At 44.4% G+C, this 14,193-nt stretch overlaps 1 protein-coding gene across 1 annotated transcript in view; it reads right to left on the bottom strand.

Annotated features, from left to right (window-relative positions):
* LOC146189236 (multiple inositol polyphosphate phosphatase 1-like) overlaps positions 1-6,725 on the bottom strand; it is a 74,159-nt gene extending 67,434 nt beyond the window's left edge. The window contains exon 1 of the mRNA XM_084604133.1: positions 6,404-6,725. The gene's annotated coding sequence lies outside the window, so the exon portion shown is untranslated. The remainder of the gene's footprint in view (positions 1-6,403) is intronic.
* Between the last annotated feature and the right edge of the window lie 7,468 nt (positions 6,726-14,193).

The raw sequence follows: 14,193 nt of genomic DNA on the forward strand, positions 1-14,193 counted from the left end.
GTACAGTAATCCATACATTGACAAGGTAAGCCTTCCACCTATGATACTTCTACTTGCGGACTGCCTCGATTACTACTATACACTATTTTATCGTTTTCAGCATCTCCATACGCATTGCTACTATATATGATCCCTGAAAAGGTAGTGTCGCACTTCTAGCAAGAGGTGCCTTTAACGCTCAGAGTTATTAGCTGCCGGTTTTGCGCAACATATCTCGTCATGCATTCTTTGAAACGCTTGTGAGGAGGCTCATATGACGAATATTTTCATATGCAATTTAAAAACCTCTTTATCAATATAGTCCCCAAGAGAATGTGCCTGGCGAATCGAGGAAATGCATGTCATCAGGGGTCGAACACATTTTTTTCCTTTCACTTTATTAGTACTTTGCCGGCTAAAAATTGGTTACGAAGGAAAGAAATGTATTAAGCTTAGGGAAAATCATGGTCCATTTGCAACAAATAAAAATCATTAAGTTCACCTATATTGGCTGTAATAAAGAAATATATATATATATATTTTGGGGGGATGTGGTTCAACGCATGATTAAAAAGGCATTCTGACTCCATATGGCATTCGCATACATCGAAGGCATTTGTGCAGCGTTGCTACCATAACGGGACACGCCCATTTCGTTGGCACGTCATCTGAATGTGACTGGTAACGTCACCGCCAAATATGATTCCTCCAAGCATGCTCCAGGCAGGTTTCTGCGGAGTCACTTCATTTCAAATTAAATATAGCAAAACCAGGAATAGCAACAAGCTCGCAAAGCAGCACGGGGCAAAGTAACCGTCCAGAGAAAATACTCGTAATGTTAGGTAGTGCCAAGTCTTGCTAGATCCGCATGGCCTGTTCTTTTTTTTTTTTTTTGTGTGTGTGTGTGTGCTTGAAGTGTACGTGTATTTGGCACAAAATCTATTGTATTATCGGCAGTGCAATCAGGATGTTCGTTCTTTGTATTGTTGAGTTGTACAGCATATACTGATAAAGGGCACGAAGTCTACCAGCGTACTAATTGCGATAAAGAAATGCTATCCGGTTTGAAAACGCAAACTCGAGTAAAGAGAATGCAACACGGCACGAAGTTTGACTGCACGATTTTACTACTTTTCACTCCATACAGGGCAAATGTAAAAATTGTGATATCAAAGCCGATCTAAATCACATGATCTGGAAATGCCTACAGTCTCTACCCGCGATCCACTTCGTACCTGAATCTCATTATTGGGGCTCTCTTGCTCAGCCCCGACCCGGGGACACAGATATAAAGCTCATTCAGCTGACTGTAAACGCAGCCACTGGCCAAGAAATGGCGGCCGTTCGTTTAAGTGAGGGGTGACCATTCGGGTCGCTCCTCTGTATCCGCTTGCAATAAAGTTTCACTACCACCAGTACAGGACGGCCTCTCGTATCGTTGGAGCGAAAACACATTTAAAAAATGGCCTCAGCATTATGTACTTCATTCTTACAAGCATATTTTAGCATCGCAGGCATTTCTGGTTAGCTGCTTGCGATTATGACTCCATGAGCAGCACCCCATGCCTTTCCCTCCCCGAAGGCTCCTCGCTGCCCATGAATGCCCCACTATCATGATGACGTGTGTTCGGTTAGGCGACAGTGACATCAAGGACACGTGGCGCCAAGTCTCCGCACAGTAAGCGACACTACGTGAGCGGTGATGTGGCGGGGTGGCGTGACGGTACGTGACGTGTTATGGCAATGACGACACCACCATGCCCCAAATGGGTAACCATATGCTGTAAGAGTATGCACAAGGTGTGAGAACGCAGCTCTCTATCTGAATGCCGACTCATTGTTTCCCGTTTTTCTACGCTGCTCACCCTCCTCTTCTCTTCAGCGACCAGTTAAGCTATCGCGCCCGATTTAAAAACCTTCCGGTACTTGCTGGTGCAACAGGTACTGGTTCAGATTCTGCCGTTCTAATTAGGACATACGTCTCGGTCACAAAATTTACTGACTGCTATGATTAAAATTTACCCGTCTGCTCCTATATCATGCTTATTATCTTACGATTATGGAATAACGTTTCTAGAGAGAGAGAGAGTGGTAATGTTTCGTGCTAATACCTCTTCGTACATCGCAAAATGTGTGCACCCGTGCTAAATGTCAAAGGGTCTTCGGCACGTTATTCCGGAATGCGGACTTCTACGCTAAAGCCCAGCGGTTTTTCGGCATGCCACAAGGTTCGTGCATTGGTATTTAGATTCAACTTGCGATAAGACTGTTGCTCAATGGACTCGCGTTCCAAACAAGGCGGCTGGAATATTACACGGTGGCAAGTGTTTATCACCCCTTCGATATCTTGCCCACTGCTGCCTTGCTCTGAAAGGGACGACCTATACAAGCTGATAGGCGTTGGAAATGAAAGCCTCCAACTTTATCTCTTTGTATGGGGTGGGGTCGATGATAACACAAAACGCAAAGGCAGAGAACAAAGTTTATCAGTTCAGTCGATTAGTGCTTCGCGCGATAGCTGTACACGCTGGAACGAAAACACACTTCCAGCGAGCTGGCGCTGGTTCGTTTGAACAGTTCCATGCTTTTCTCTCTTTCTGGAGATGCCTTGTCTTTGGCCATGAGAATTCAATGGGCTGCCTGCAAGCAATGAGACATGTAAAGGGGCTCCACAAGACAAGCTGGCTGTCGTTTTTGTCACGCACTGCTTGCAAGGGAGATACGAGAAAATAGGGTGCCGTCTTGCGAATTACATGTAGCATGTCGTTTATTTACGCTGCCTTCCGCATGCTGACTTTACCAGCGGCTGTCACCAGTCTGGTTAGTGCTAACTGGTCTATTGTCGTATTGGATGCGATACAGGAAGCGCACAACGATACAAAATCTTGTCCCCGTGTATAGTCTTATCTTTCTGACACAATTGTGTCTTGCCCTGATATGAGCTAATATTTATTGTGAGGGTCGTCACTAGCCTTGCGTCTCTTGAGGTCGAAAGTGGACCATAAACACATTTTTATTTTAACAGAATGGAATGGCTGACTTTTCAACACAATTACAATATGGACAGCGGCTGCGGGCGTAGAGTTTGTCCATCTTACTCAAAGGGAAAACTTGCGGCGGTGATTCACCCTTAAGATGCGCAGTAATGTTGGAAGATGAGGTTGCGTACTTGGCTTGACTGTTCTTCGACGCAAAACATGGATTCAACTTTATTAACAATATGCGTTTTCAATACCATGAACCTCAAAGTAAATACTTTGAAGCTTTCATACCAGCCTAACACCAAAATTTTCTTTCCGTTAAATTTATCAAAGGGAAGATTACGAAGTAGTGTCTAAGATTTCGGCCTCAAACTTGTCATGCCACCAAAAATTGATTTTCGTCTTCTAGACACCTCGCGCTAACTGAGGTGCTCTTTTAAGAATTCGCATTAACTATGGCTCGCTTTTTTCGCTGCGTAATACTGAAAAACTTTGTGTGTGCGGTGATACACTTTAGCACTCTGCTTTTTCGCTGCTATCGTTCCCAAACTAACCCCAGACACGAATAAAAGCTATAGGTTCCCACCCGCAGCTCAATGCTGTAGAGACCTTGACCTCAAGTTTCAGTGGCACAGGAGGCCAGTAAAACGCTGCATAATTATTTAAAAAGGCACTGAGAACTTATTTAGATCCGGCTTTATCGACTGAAAGTATAGAAAAATCATAGGTTTAATGATAGGGGAGCCGAGTGGGAAAGATAACAAATACAAATTACCAAACACCCTAGCCGAAAACCAGCATGTGAAAAATGGGGATGGGGTACGACATGTGATGACAAAGCAAGATAGCCAATCGTGGCTAAAGTTGACAGACCTGGATCACGGTTCGGCAAAAGGTAGGTGTAGGAAGAAATTAGGAATTTGCAAGGCTCAATGAAACATCGATAATGGAACATTTGCTTAATTGGGGGTATACGGGAGAGGCCTCTACGCTGCAGGAGACGATGTCAGGCTGATGATAATGATGATGATGCTGGTGATTATATCGGGTAATTCCAAAGGGGCTATTTATAAACAGGCGGTTTGCAATAAGAACGGAGCACGTATGGTGTGGAAAACGCAGTAAAATGAATTACAGCCAATGACGACTCGGGCAGTTTTCGCACGTTGAGTGGGATGACTCCCGTGCTTTTTTATCGAAGCTCATGCTGCATGTGATTAGGTTTGAGCATTGACCATCAAGTCCATAAATAGGTCAACGTCATCGTCTACATCATTAATTCAAATGAAATGACTTAATAGTTCGATCTATGGGTTTCCGAAATTTGCTGCTGTGGATCAAAATCAAACAACTCCAGGTGGTCGAAATTCCCGGAGTCCTTCACTACGCCGTCTCTCATAGCTTGAGTAGCTTTGGGACGTTAAATCCTACAATCCAACCAAAAAAATAATCGAACTATACGAAAAGCGGTAAAGGAGCTGTGCAAGAAATTATATTAAGCAAAGTGGATTGTTGGGTGAGTTGGTTGGACATTATGTTAAAACAGCGCTAGAAACACGGACAGATAGGAAGACAAACAGACATGCAAACACAAGTGCAATATGTGTTTGTCTTCCTATCTGTTCGTTTTTCTTGTGCTGTTTTAACACAAGAAATTATATTAGTTTTTGTTTTATTGGTGGTGATGTACCGTTAACACGGCCAGGTTTGAGCCTGACGTACACAATTTTACAGCCTTTGGAATTTTCACTTCCTGCATTCCTGTCCTCATGTATAGGGTTGCCGAGCGGGTATATATTTTCTTTTGCCTATTGCCCACAGTGGAGGCTTATTGGCTATCTATAGCTTTGAACTGCTGAGCCCAGGGACACGTATTCGAGTCTCGTGCCGTGTTGATGGGACACTATTAAAAGACGATCGTGTGTTGCGTGTAGAGACTCCCCAAAATTACATTAACCCAGTGCCATTCACTACGAATCCTCTCCTACCCCGTACACCGAAATTTGTAACGTTAAATTCCCACGGAACCGTAACGGAAATTTGTTTCTTTCTTTGTCTAATCTGCTCTTTTCATAAGCAGTAAAATTAAAGAGTCTGTCTTTATTTCACAGGTGATGTAAATAAGTTTATTTAGAGGTCGATAAGTGCCAGCAATTTCATCAGGACATCTCGTAGAGGAGCTTACACAATTAAGCACGCACATGGTCAGAGGAAGGGGATCGAGATGCATTAACGTCCTGCGTTTGGAAGCAAATGAAACAGGCGAACTGAGGTACGCCTTGGTATTTGTTGAAAAATAGAACAGATAATCTCTTTCGAGGTGATCTTCAGCACCTTGAGTCTGGATGACAGAAATGACACTTTGAATACAAAACTATCCGAGTTGGAATAGGTCCAAGGTAGACAAAATAGCGGAAGAAACGACGAAAGTTAAGGGTACTTATGCACAAAAAGTCCATTTCCTTTTGAGTTTTTGACCCTATGCACGACACTTTATATTTACCTCGCCAACCAGATCTGACATTTTCACGTCGGGTTGGGCTTTTTGATAGGCCTCATACTATGCTGGTAACTTCGTTTTATGACTGTGGGCACCCCCTCCCCCAGTACCCTCTAAAACACCACCTCATATCTTTAACTGCATGATTGCTATGAAACAAAAATAGATATATTTGACGTTTTATTGATTAATTAGCGACATCGTTAGCTGGCAGGTGAACAATACTGGATAAATATATTCAGCTCGGAGTTTAGAATGCGCGGCAGAGTTCTCAAAACTTTGGCAATAATTTTAAATCATCGCTCGACATCTGCATCAGAATCGTTAAAGCCGTAAACTGTTTGTCGTCACTGTCATTGTGGATAGTTGTGGAGCTAGTTGTCAGTTTCCAGACCCACCAATATGTGATTTGTGTGCGCGGATATTTATTGGAGTCTTTAATGGCACTTATAAAGTTGATGGGATATTCGGATTACGTGCTATAAAAGCCCTGCGTACAGCATTTTATTTATTTACAGGATACTGCCGGCCTCAGTTTGAGGCCTTAGGCAGGAGTGGGCATATCAATAATACATCAAGAAAACGAACATAGAGAAAAACATCGCAAGAATTTAAGTGAGAAGAAGAGACGAAATCCAGCAATAATAATAGTAACGAAAAGCATGCAGCATACAATAGAGGTGCGAGCAAAATGCGTGTGAATATTTAGTGGCATTCATGGACAAATTTATTTATACTTCCATATCGAATATCGAAATGTATTATATGATCATGGGCCTCGAATGACGATAGTTGAGATTAAAAATAAACTCGCAATTATACCGATGCCAGATGCCCGATAAAAAAAAAAAAAGTTGCGTTTATCATTACTTTCGCTACTACGTAGTCTCCCATTACAAGATAATGAGCAGCTCGCAATTTAATTTTCTCCCTTTGCACCTACCTTGAAATAGTGATCGCTGTCACAGGGAGGTGCTGGCTGCTGTCACCACATGCTGCACCTTGTCACGAAAGTAGACGACGTTCCGTAGGCACGTTATTTTGTCTTCGGTGAGATGCTCTCTTGGATTCTCGGAAGATAAACTCCAGAGGGACGGAGTCAGCACTGCCACACCAATAATCAAAACTTCGCTATTTTGCAGCACACGGCAAAAACCACTCAGTCAAAACTCGTCGTTTGCGGTGACTTTTGCACCGAAGTCAAGTCTTCGTTTCTTCAGCGACCGGTCGATTGAGGGTGACCGGCTTCGGCCACTCTGTGGACGAGAACAGAAAACCTGAGCGCTCTCCCCAAGCGGGAGAGAGAGAGAGAGAGAGAGAGAGAGAGAGAGAGAGAGAGAGAGAGAGAGAGAGAGAGAGAGAGAGAGAGAGAGTGAGAACACGTAGCAGACGATAATAGCAGAAGGCGCGTCGTCTGTCCCAGCCCTTCGTGCCCTGCCAAAGAGAGAGGAAAAAAGAAATTCTTCGACGTTGTGACGAAGTAGCCGGGCGAGACGCCGCGTATAGAACACGAGCTTTCCCTGCGAAGCCGATGAGTGCTGTACGTGCTACACAAGGGCGGCTTGCTTGCCTTGTAACGGCGTAGGTACACCAGATGCGAACCGCCCGCGCGGATCCCACGCGAGCAGATGACGACAAAGCGCCGCCGAATGATCGCATCCGGAGAGCGCAACTTTACGCACTACCGGCTAGCCTCCTTTCCTAACTCTCTCTCCCTCTCTCTCTCTTTTACTATGTCCTCGTCACATTCTGTTGTACGCTACCATCTCTTCGAGGTGCGTCCTTTCTGGTCGTGCGTGCTGGCCATTATAGCGGACAAGGACTGTCGGCTCTCTCTCGCTTTCTTTCGCAGTTCGTTAATCACCGCAGCTGAGAGAGTGAGAAAGAGAGAGAGAAAGCGGCTTTATTTGAAACGTGCCTTCTAGGGGCTACCCGTGAGGTATATGTGATTGCTCAGGGCGTGTCGCGTTGATAGAGAGCCCGTGTTGAACCAACGCGTTGTGAAACTCGCATCTAGTTTTGAAAACAACACCCAAGCTGCCGAGTGTACGAACTGTCGAATCATTTGTGCATAGGCAAGTGAAGGAAGATTTGAGATCGTTCATAGAACGCCGGAACCAGATCTCTATTTATTTACTTAGAATGCCTGGAGCGCTCAGGGGCATTATTGCAGGTGGTAGTGCTGGAAGTGTTGGGGAGGGGGGGGGGGGGGGATAGATGTAATTTGCATGAGGCCGATGTATCGAAAGTGAAGAAAAAATATAATGGAGCAACGACGAAAAAAAATATGAAGAGAACCAAAGAGCAGACTAGCCAAGGCAGCACGTAGCCTGCTATAGATCCGACAGTATAGCTGCTAGGTGATATATGACGTCACTAATTATTAAAGATAACGTATTCCAAAATGTGAGGACGTTGAAGCCGAGTTGCTCGCGCCACAAAGGGCCGTAACGCCTATAGTACCTCGCATCGATAATACGCGATGCACGCAGGCTGAAATAAAAGACGAGAATAACTGCTGAAAGAAAACCTTAACCATGGGTCACGTAGTTGTAGCTACGAGTGTTTAGTGCTTCGGCCTTACTGAGAGAATGGCTTACACATAACTTTACCAGCTAATGATTAGCAATCTGGCCGGAATACCGGTGTTTCACGAACAATTGTGAAGGTTAATGGTTAATAGATTATTGCGCACCAACAAAGACAGCCCACTGGCCAGTGAGGCAAGACATAATGGAAAGTTCTTGGTCAATATCGACCACCTGTTTCCTTATCGTGTGGCCAAGCGCAACGTGTTTGTGCATTTCGTCAATGTATGAAAGCGGCTGTCCCTGCTTTTATCCTGCCCGCGAACGTGTTCTTTGAAGCTAAACGCTATGGCCACTTAACTGCTATGCTGCCATGCCTTTTTCCTTTCATTTTCGTTTCCCTACTTATCTCAAATAAAAGGTATTCAGGCCGAAGTTTATAACCTTTTGACTGTGCAGCGGAGTGCCTATAGGCCGCCTATCGATCTACCAAGTTGCTGAAAGGCGGGATAGAGACAAATCTTGCTAATCTTACAGAGATTTCCGGCATTTGGGAGTGCTGTAATATAACTTATAGCAAGACTTCATAAGCAAAGCCAGTTCCCTGATTACTTTCGACCAACACTTTACAAGTTATTGATGGCTTAAGTGAAACTTAGGGACAATATAGTGTCCTTCGATGGGTCGTCTTGTCTGACGCAGTCCCACTGGGACAAGCTCGTCCATCATGAACAAGGCATATGCTTGCAGTAAAGTCTAAATTGGGCAAACCAGGCAAGGCATCACTGAGCGCTAGTGCGAGAACCACCTTTTGTAAGAACCATATAAGGCGCACACCTACCATGTGTTTGAACGCAAAGAGCTGATTGACAGGTTGGTCGATACTAAGACGAATTAGGCGTTATATAAAAAAAGACGAACAGTTCTACTGGCTTTGTTGATCTTATACGAGAGTCAGATGACATTCCGGCCTTGTTTCAGTAACAACGAGGGCGTTTTGCGACGTGTTCTGAAAATGAGTTCGGCTCTAATAACTAAAACAAGTTTCCTCGAAAAAAAAAAAAAAATATTAAGGAAGTCAGTGTCTGTCGTTTCTTCTATATCCGTTTGTGTTTTAAATTCGCGCTGATCCTATTTTACGACATGTCATAATCCTAGCCCTGATCCTTCCCCCAGGACCTCTAACAACAGTTTTCGGAAAGCAGTTGCGGGCAGAATTCGTGTTTACATCGCTTCATTTACTTATTTTATCGTAAATGCAGCAGCCAGAGCCAATGCAAAAAAAAAAAAAAAAAAAAAAAAAAGTGCAGGCGACTATAGGATATTACATGGACAATCTGCGTTAGCAGCATTGGCTATACATTGACCATTTTACATTTTCATCGCCTTGTCAGTGCGTCTTTGAATTTGATTTCGCCGTCGCTTTTTTCCTTCCTGTGCTGAGCGCGTTTCTGTCCGGTGGATGCTTTTGGAAGGCGGCGTTTGAAGGATGGATGCTGTAGGCCTTCTGTAGATGGAGGGTGTAGGAGGGTAGAGCCCTGTAAGTGGAAGATGTATTTTTGCCATTCGGTGGCTAGATAGTTTGAATGTGAACACACACACACACACACACACACACACACACACACACACACACACACACACACACACACACACACACACACACACACACACACACACACACACACGCACACGCACACGCACACGCACACGCACACGCACACGCACACGCACACGCACACGCACACGCACACGCACACGCACACGCACACGCACACACACACACACACACACACACACACACACACACACACACACACACACACACACACACACACACACACACACACACACACACACACACACACACACACACACACACACACACACACACACACACACACACACACACACACACACACACACACACACACACACACACACACACACACACACCGTATGCATGCAGCACGCGCACACAGGCACGCCAGAACCTCGGTTTTTTCAAACGCAGTGAAAGGTATAATCTTCACAAGAAAAGGAAAGAATGCTGAAAGATCCTTGCTCCAGTCTCAGCTCAGCACGCCGGAATGGTAGACATGCATACAGCAAAAGCAGCTATATAGCTCGCACCCAACGATGTTCAATTCTGGCGGCATTTTAACCTGACAACGTTAAGGCACCCATCCAGTGGAGAACTATATCGATTTTGAGAAACTTACACCAGGCAAAATTATAGAGAGAAAGGGCAGGAGAACAGCGGACCACGCCACGAATTCTGGTTTAACTTAGCGTTAATAAAACTGAGATTTAAATGAGTTCAAGTGGTGTCGCTATTTTTTCATTTTGTCTCTTTTCTTTACCTTGTTCCTCGCTGCATGTATGTGCCCCTTGTCTTGATGGAGGAGGCTTGCTCTTCTCTTAGAGTTAATTTTAGTCTAGGCTTCGTTCTGCTGTCTTCTCTGTTCTTGTCCTTGGTCTTCTTTTTCGACTGGAGTATGTTTCTAAACTCATTTGCCCGTTAGCCAAGTTTCTGCCTCCTGCAAAACCCGATGAAGTCAGCACTGCTGGCGTTGAGAGAAAATTCATATTGTTAGTAAAGAGTTTACTTCACAAACAAAAAGCAGGGGGTGGCAAGTGATTTAAGCGACTACCTGAAATACCATTTGGCCTTGGTTATCACGGCCCAGGACATTCTAGACGCTTATATACTGCGTTTCAATAAAATTGCCTCCTCCTCCTCGTTTAAAGAAAATTATGGCATTTCTCGACCGTTCCTTTCCTTCAGTTTGGTGGTCATTTATGAGAAATTTCGCCGTGATTAGCTGTGTTGTTTTTTTGTTTTTTTTTTGCCGCGAAATTGAATCTTAAAATTCCCCTCTCATATGGTCTCAATCGGAGAGATTTCTATGGGCAAGTTTGTGTGTGTGACGTCGTTCGATGCATTACCGTGCATATTTGCTCCGCGCTTATGCAGGACAAAATTATGTCCAAAAGGGTCTTTTTAGAAAAAATAGTGATTCCGGCTGTAACTTTGAGTCGTCTCTTCAGCTAATCAGCGCACACATGATATTACTTGTAGCCATATCATAGATGTCATAGACTGAACGGTAGTAACATGACAGACTGGTCTAAACCTACATTCGGTTTCGTAGCTTTTAATGGGATAACGTTAAAGGCCATGTTCACTGAAAGTCCACCGTCGGCGTCGTCGTTGTGAGCGAAAAATCACGAGCATGGCGCCGCGCAAGAGCATGGTAGCTCTCAGCTGACATGAACGAGCACTGATTGGATGTATAGGCTTCCTGGCATTGCGTTTAGTCGAAGTTGCCAACTCGGGACTCTCCTTGCATATGGGGGGATGATATCAGAGTCAGCGTGCCAGGACCCCTGCATTCTGATCACGGACGTTACCCCACAGGCCACGCAGACACGTTCACACGGCTCTGTTAAAGCGGGGTTTTATATGTGGGCTGGTAACTTGCGCTATCGCGTCATAACCTTATTAAAGGCGGAATTTAAGTGTCCCTCTTAACTTTTGCTGTTCTAGAATACTCGTATTTGACATTCTGAAACAAAAAGTTTTTTTTCCTCCGTATTGATAAGAGGCGTGCTTAAAGGCTGATGCGATTATAAATTTAAAATATTAAAAAGAAACCCGGAGGTGTCGCTTATATGTTACAGAAGCTGTGGTTAAAAGGTCGCAACATAACAGAAACGCTATTGGAGCATGTATGTATTGCATTATTTATGGTGAAACGAAAATTGTTATTGAGATGAGATGGGAATACAACAGAGCACATTAGGGTCTCGTGTCAGACATTCTACGCCAGGGTCACGGGGCATTGTTTTGTAGCGAAGGCTACACTACTGTAGGTTTTCAAGCCGTCGGCGTGGCACCGTGACACTTTGACACCGTGGAAGAAGCTGCCAACTTGGGTCTCTCTTTTCACATGGAACGGTTATGTCAGAATCGGACTGCGAGGACGCTGGCATTCACGTTACCCCTGTAGGCCACTAAGGCACGTTCATACGGCTTGGTTAAAGCGAGGCTTTATATGTGGGCTGATAGCCTACGCTATCTCGTCATACCCTTAAAGGCGGAGCTTAAGTGTCCCCCATATTTAGATGCAATAAACGCCTTTACCACCACCACCTGAAACGACGGTGAAATTTTATGTGTTCAACGGAACGCTGGTTGTGTTCAATGAAACGCTCGGTCGCCCGCAGCCAAAGCTTTCTCCCCACACTCGGTTCAGCGTCTTTGAACTCATGTAATTTTTTCTTTATGGCAAAAAAAGGTTCCAGAAAGAAGAACACGAGCAATTCATGCTTTAAATAAATGCGCAGCATTCTGGGGACCCACCGCTCCCCATCAATTTATTAATTTTCCACACCGTTGTAATTGTCAAATTTCCGGGAGGTCTACACAAGCATCCAGATACGGTCGCTCCTAGGTGGATCTTCCAGGGAGGCATATACTCCCCGCACTAAGGCGTACTGTTCTCGGAATAAAAACTTCGATGGTCGTGAAGATTCGCCATGGCGGTCGATCATGCTGTTCTTACACAAACAGAATAGTCCCACCAACGTAATTAAATAATAAGACACTGTGCAGGTTTTTCTCAACAGGCAGAAAATGAGTACTGTAGGGCGTGATTTCAACGTCCATTTTAAGCGTTCGCCGCAATATGTTCCAGAAAAACACTGCATTACTCCACGGGATAAAACAATGATCATTGGTTTCTGACGTAGTAGACCGGCGGCAGTTCACCGGCCACAGCGCAAACGTCTCATTAGCATGAAGCCATGTCTTTACAGGGATCATTAATGTGTGAAATTAAAAGAAAAAAAGAAAAGTTTTGCATCAGACAAAATACTTAATAAAACTACCGATACAAAGATATAGAGGACACAGACTCGGTGATGACCTGGGTCATCTGCCTTCTGAATAGGCTGTAAAGGTAATTTGAAGAAAAGTGAGCACTGAGAATATTGAAAGTGTCGACAACTTCCTTAAGAAACCGCCATAAACCCCTTCACGAGCATGTCCAGTCGTAGGGAACAGGTAAGGAAGATCCACACTGGGACGGTGAATGAGCACGACTATTAAAAAAGGGGGGATTCGCCATTTTGAAAAAAAAAAAAGAGGGAGAAGTAGGTGCCCAGACAAGGAACAAGTCTTATTCCACCAGACTCTACAGGAAGAAACAGGTGCAGGACGCATGGGCTTCCATTGAGAGCCCCACACCAATGATGCGAATATTTTTTGTACTACCTGCACCTTGTTTGTCGCACAACGTTGACGTAGAGAAGCTTTCTAAACAAGAAAGTTTCGTAGACTTGCGTGCGAGAAAACACCGCAAGTTTCCGACACATCCAAGCCTGGGTTTGTCTCTCTAATGCCAATATTTCGGAATATCACTATGGTCCACTGTTGTGAACCTGATGCAGAGGAACCCCTAGGTAGTGATGGGCGCCATATTGCCAGCTATTGACTTCAAAAATCATCGGCCTGATACTCCACTTACCTGTCCAAAATCGTTTAGATTGGCCTAAATTAACAGCCTCTTGAGTCAAATGTACTGCCTTGACTACACTCTTTTTTTTCAGAACAAAAATGTGCTGCACCACAAAATAAGAAGTCTTGAATAGTAGCGCTATTGATAATGCGGCGACAAAGGGCTTCAAGATATAGGACAAATGAGAGCGACAATGGATAACCTTGACGAAATAATGCTTTTATTGGAATATGTTTGTTTACCTCCTGGCTTACAATTATCAGCATTGAATAGGACTCCCTGTAGCACGGCCATTTGTTCCTTTGCAACATATCATAAATATCAAGATAATGAAAAAGAAATCATTACCGACTTTATCAAACGCCTTCGCAAGGTCAATCTGAATTAGAGTATTTGGCCAGACTTGTCTGATAGGGCCTCCCATCATCATCATCATAACCATCATCATCATCACCATCACCATCTTGACTATACCCACTGCAGGGCGAAGGCCTCCCCCATATTTCTCTACTTAAACCGGTTCTGTGCTAGCTGCATCCACTTGTCCCCCGCAAACTTCTTAACCAGCGACCATCGGTTATCCTCTCTTAGCACTACATGTCCTGCCCATGCCCATTTCTTCTTCTTAATTTCCACTAGAATGTCGGTAACTTGAGTTGTTTCTCTGACCCACTCTGCACGCT

Source organism: Amblyomma maculatum, chromosome 5 (assembly GCF_055883805.1).
Source record: "Amblyomma maculatum isolate TAMU_Amacu chromosome 5, ASM5588380v1, whole genome shotgun sequence".
Taxonomy (NCBI): Eukaryota; Metazoa; Arthropoda; class Arachnida; order Ixodida; family Ixodidae; genus Amblyomma; species Amblyomma maculatum.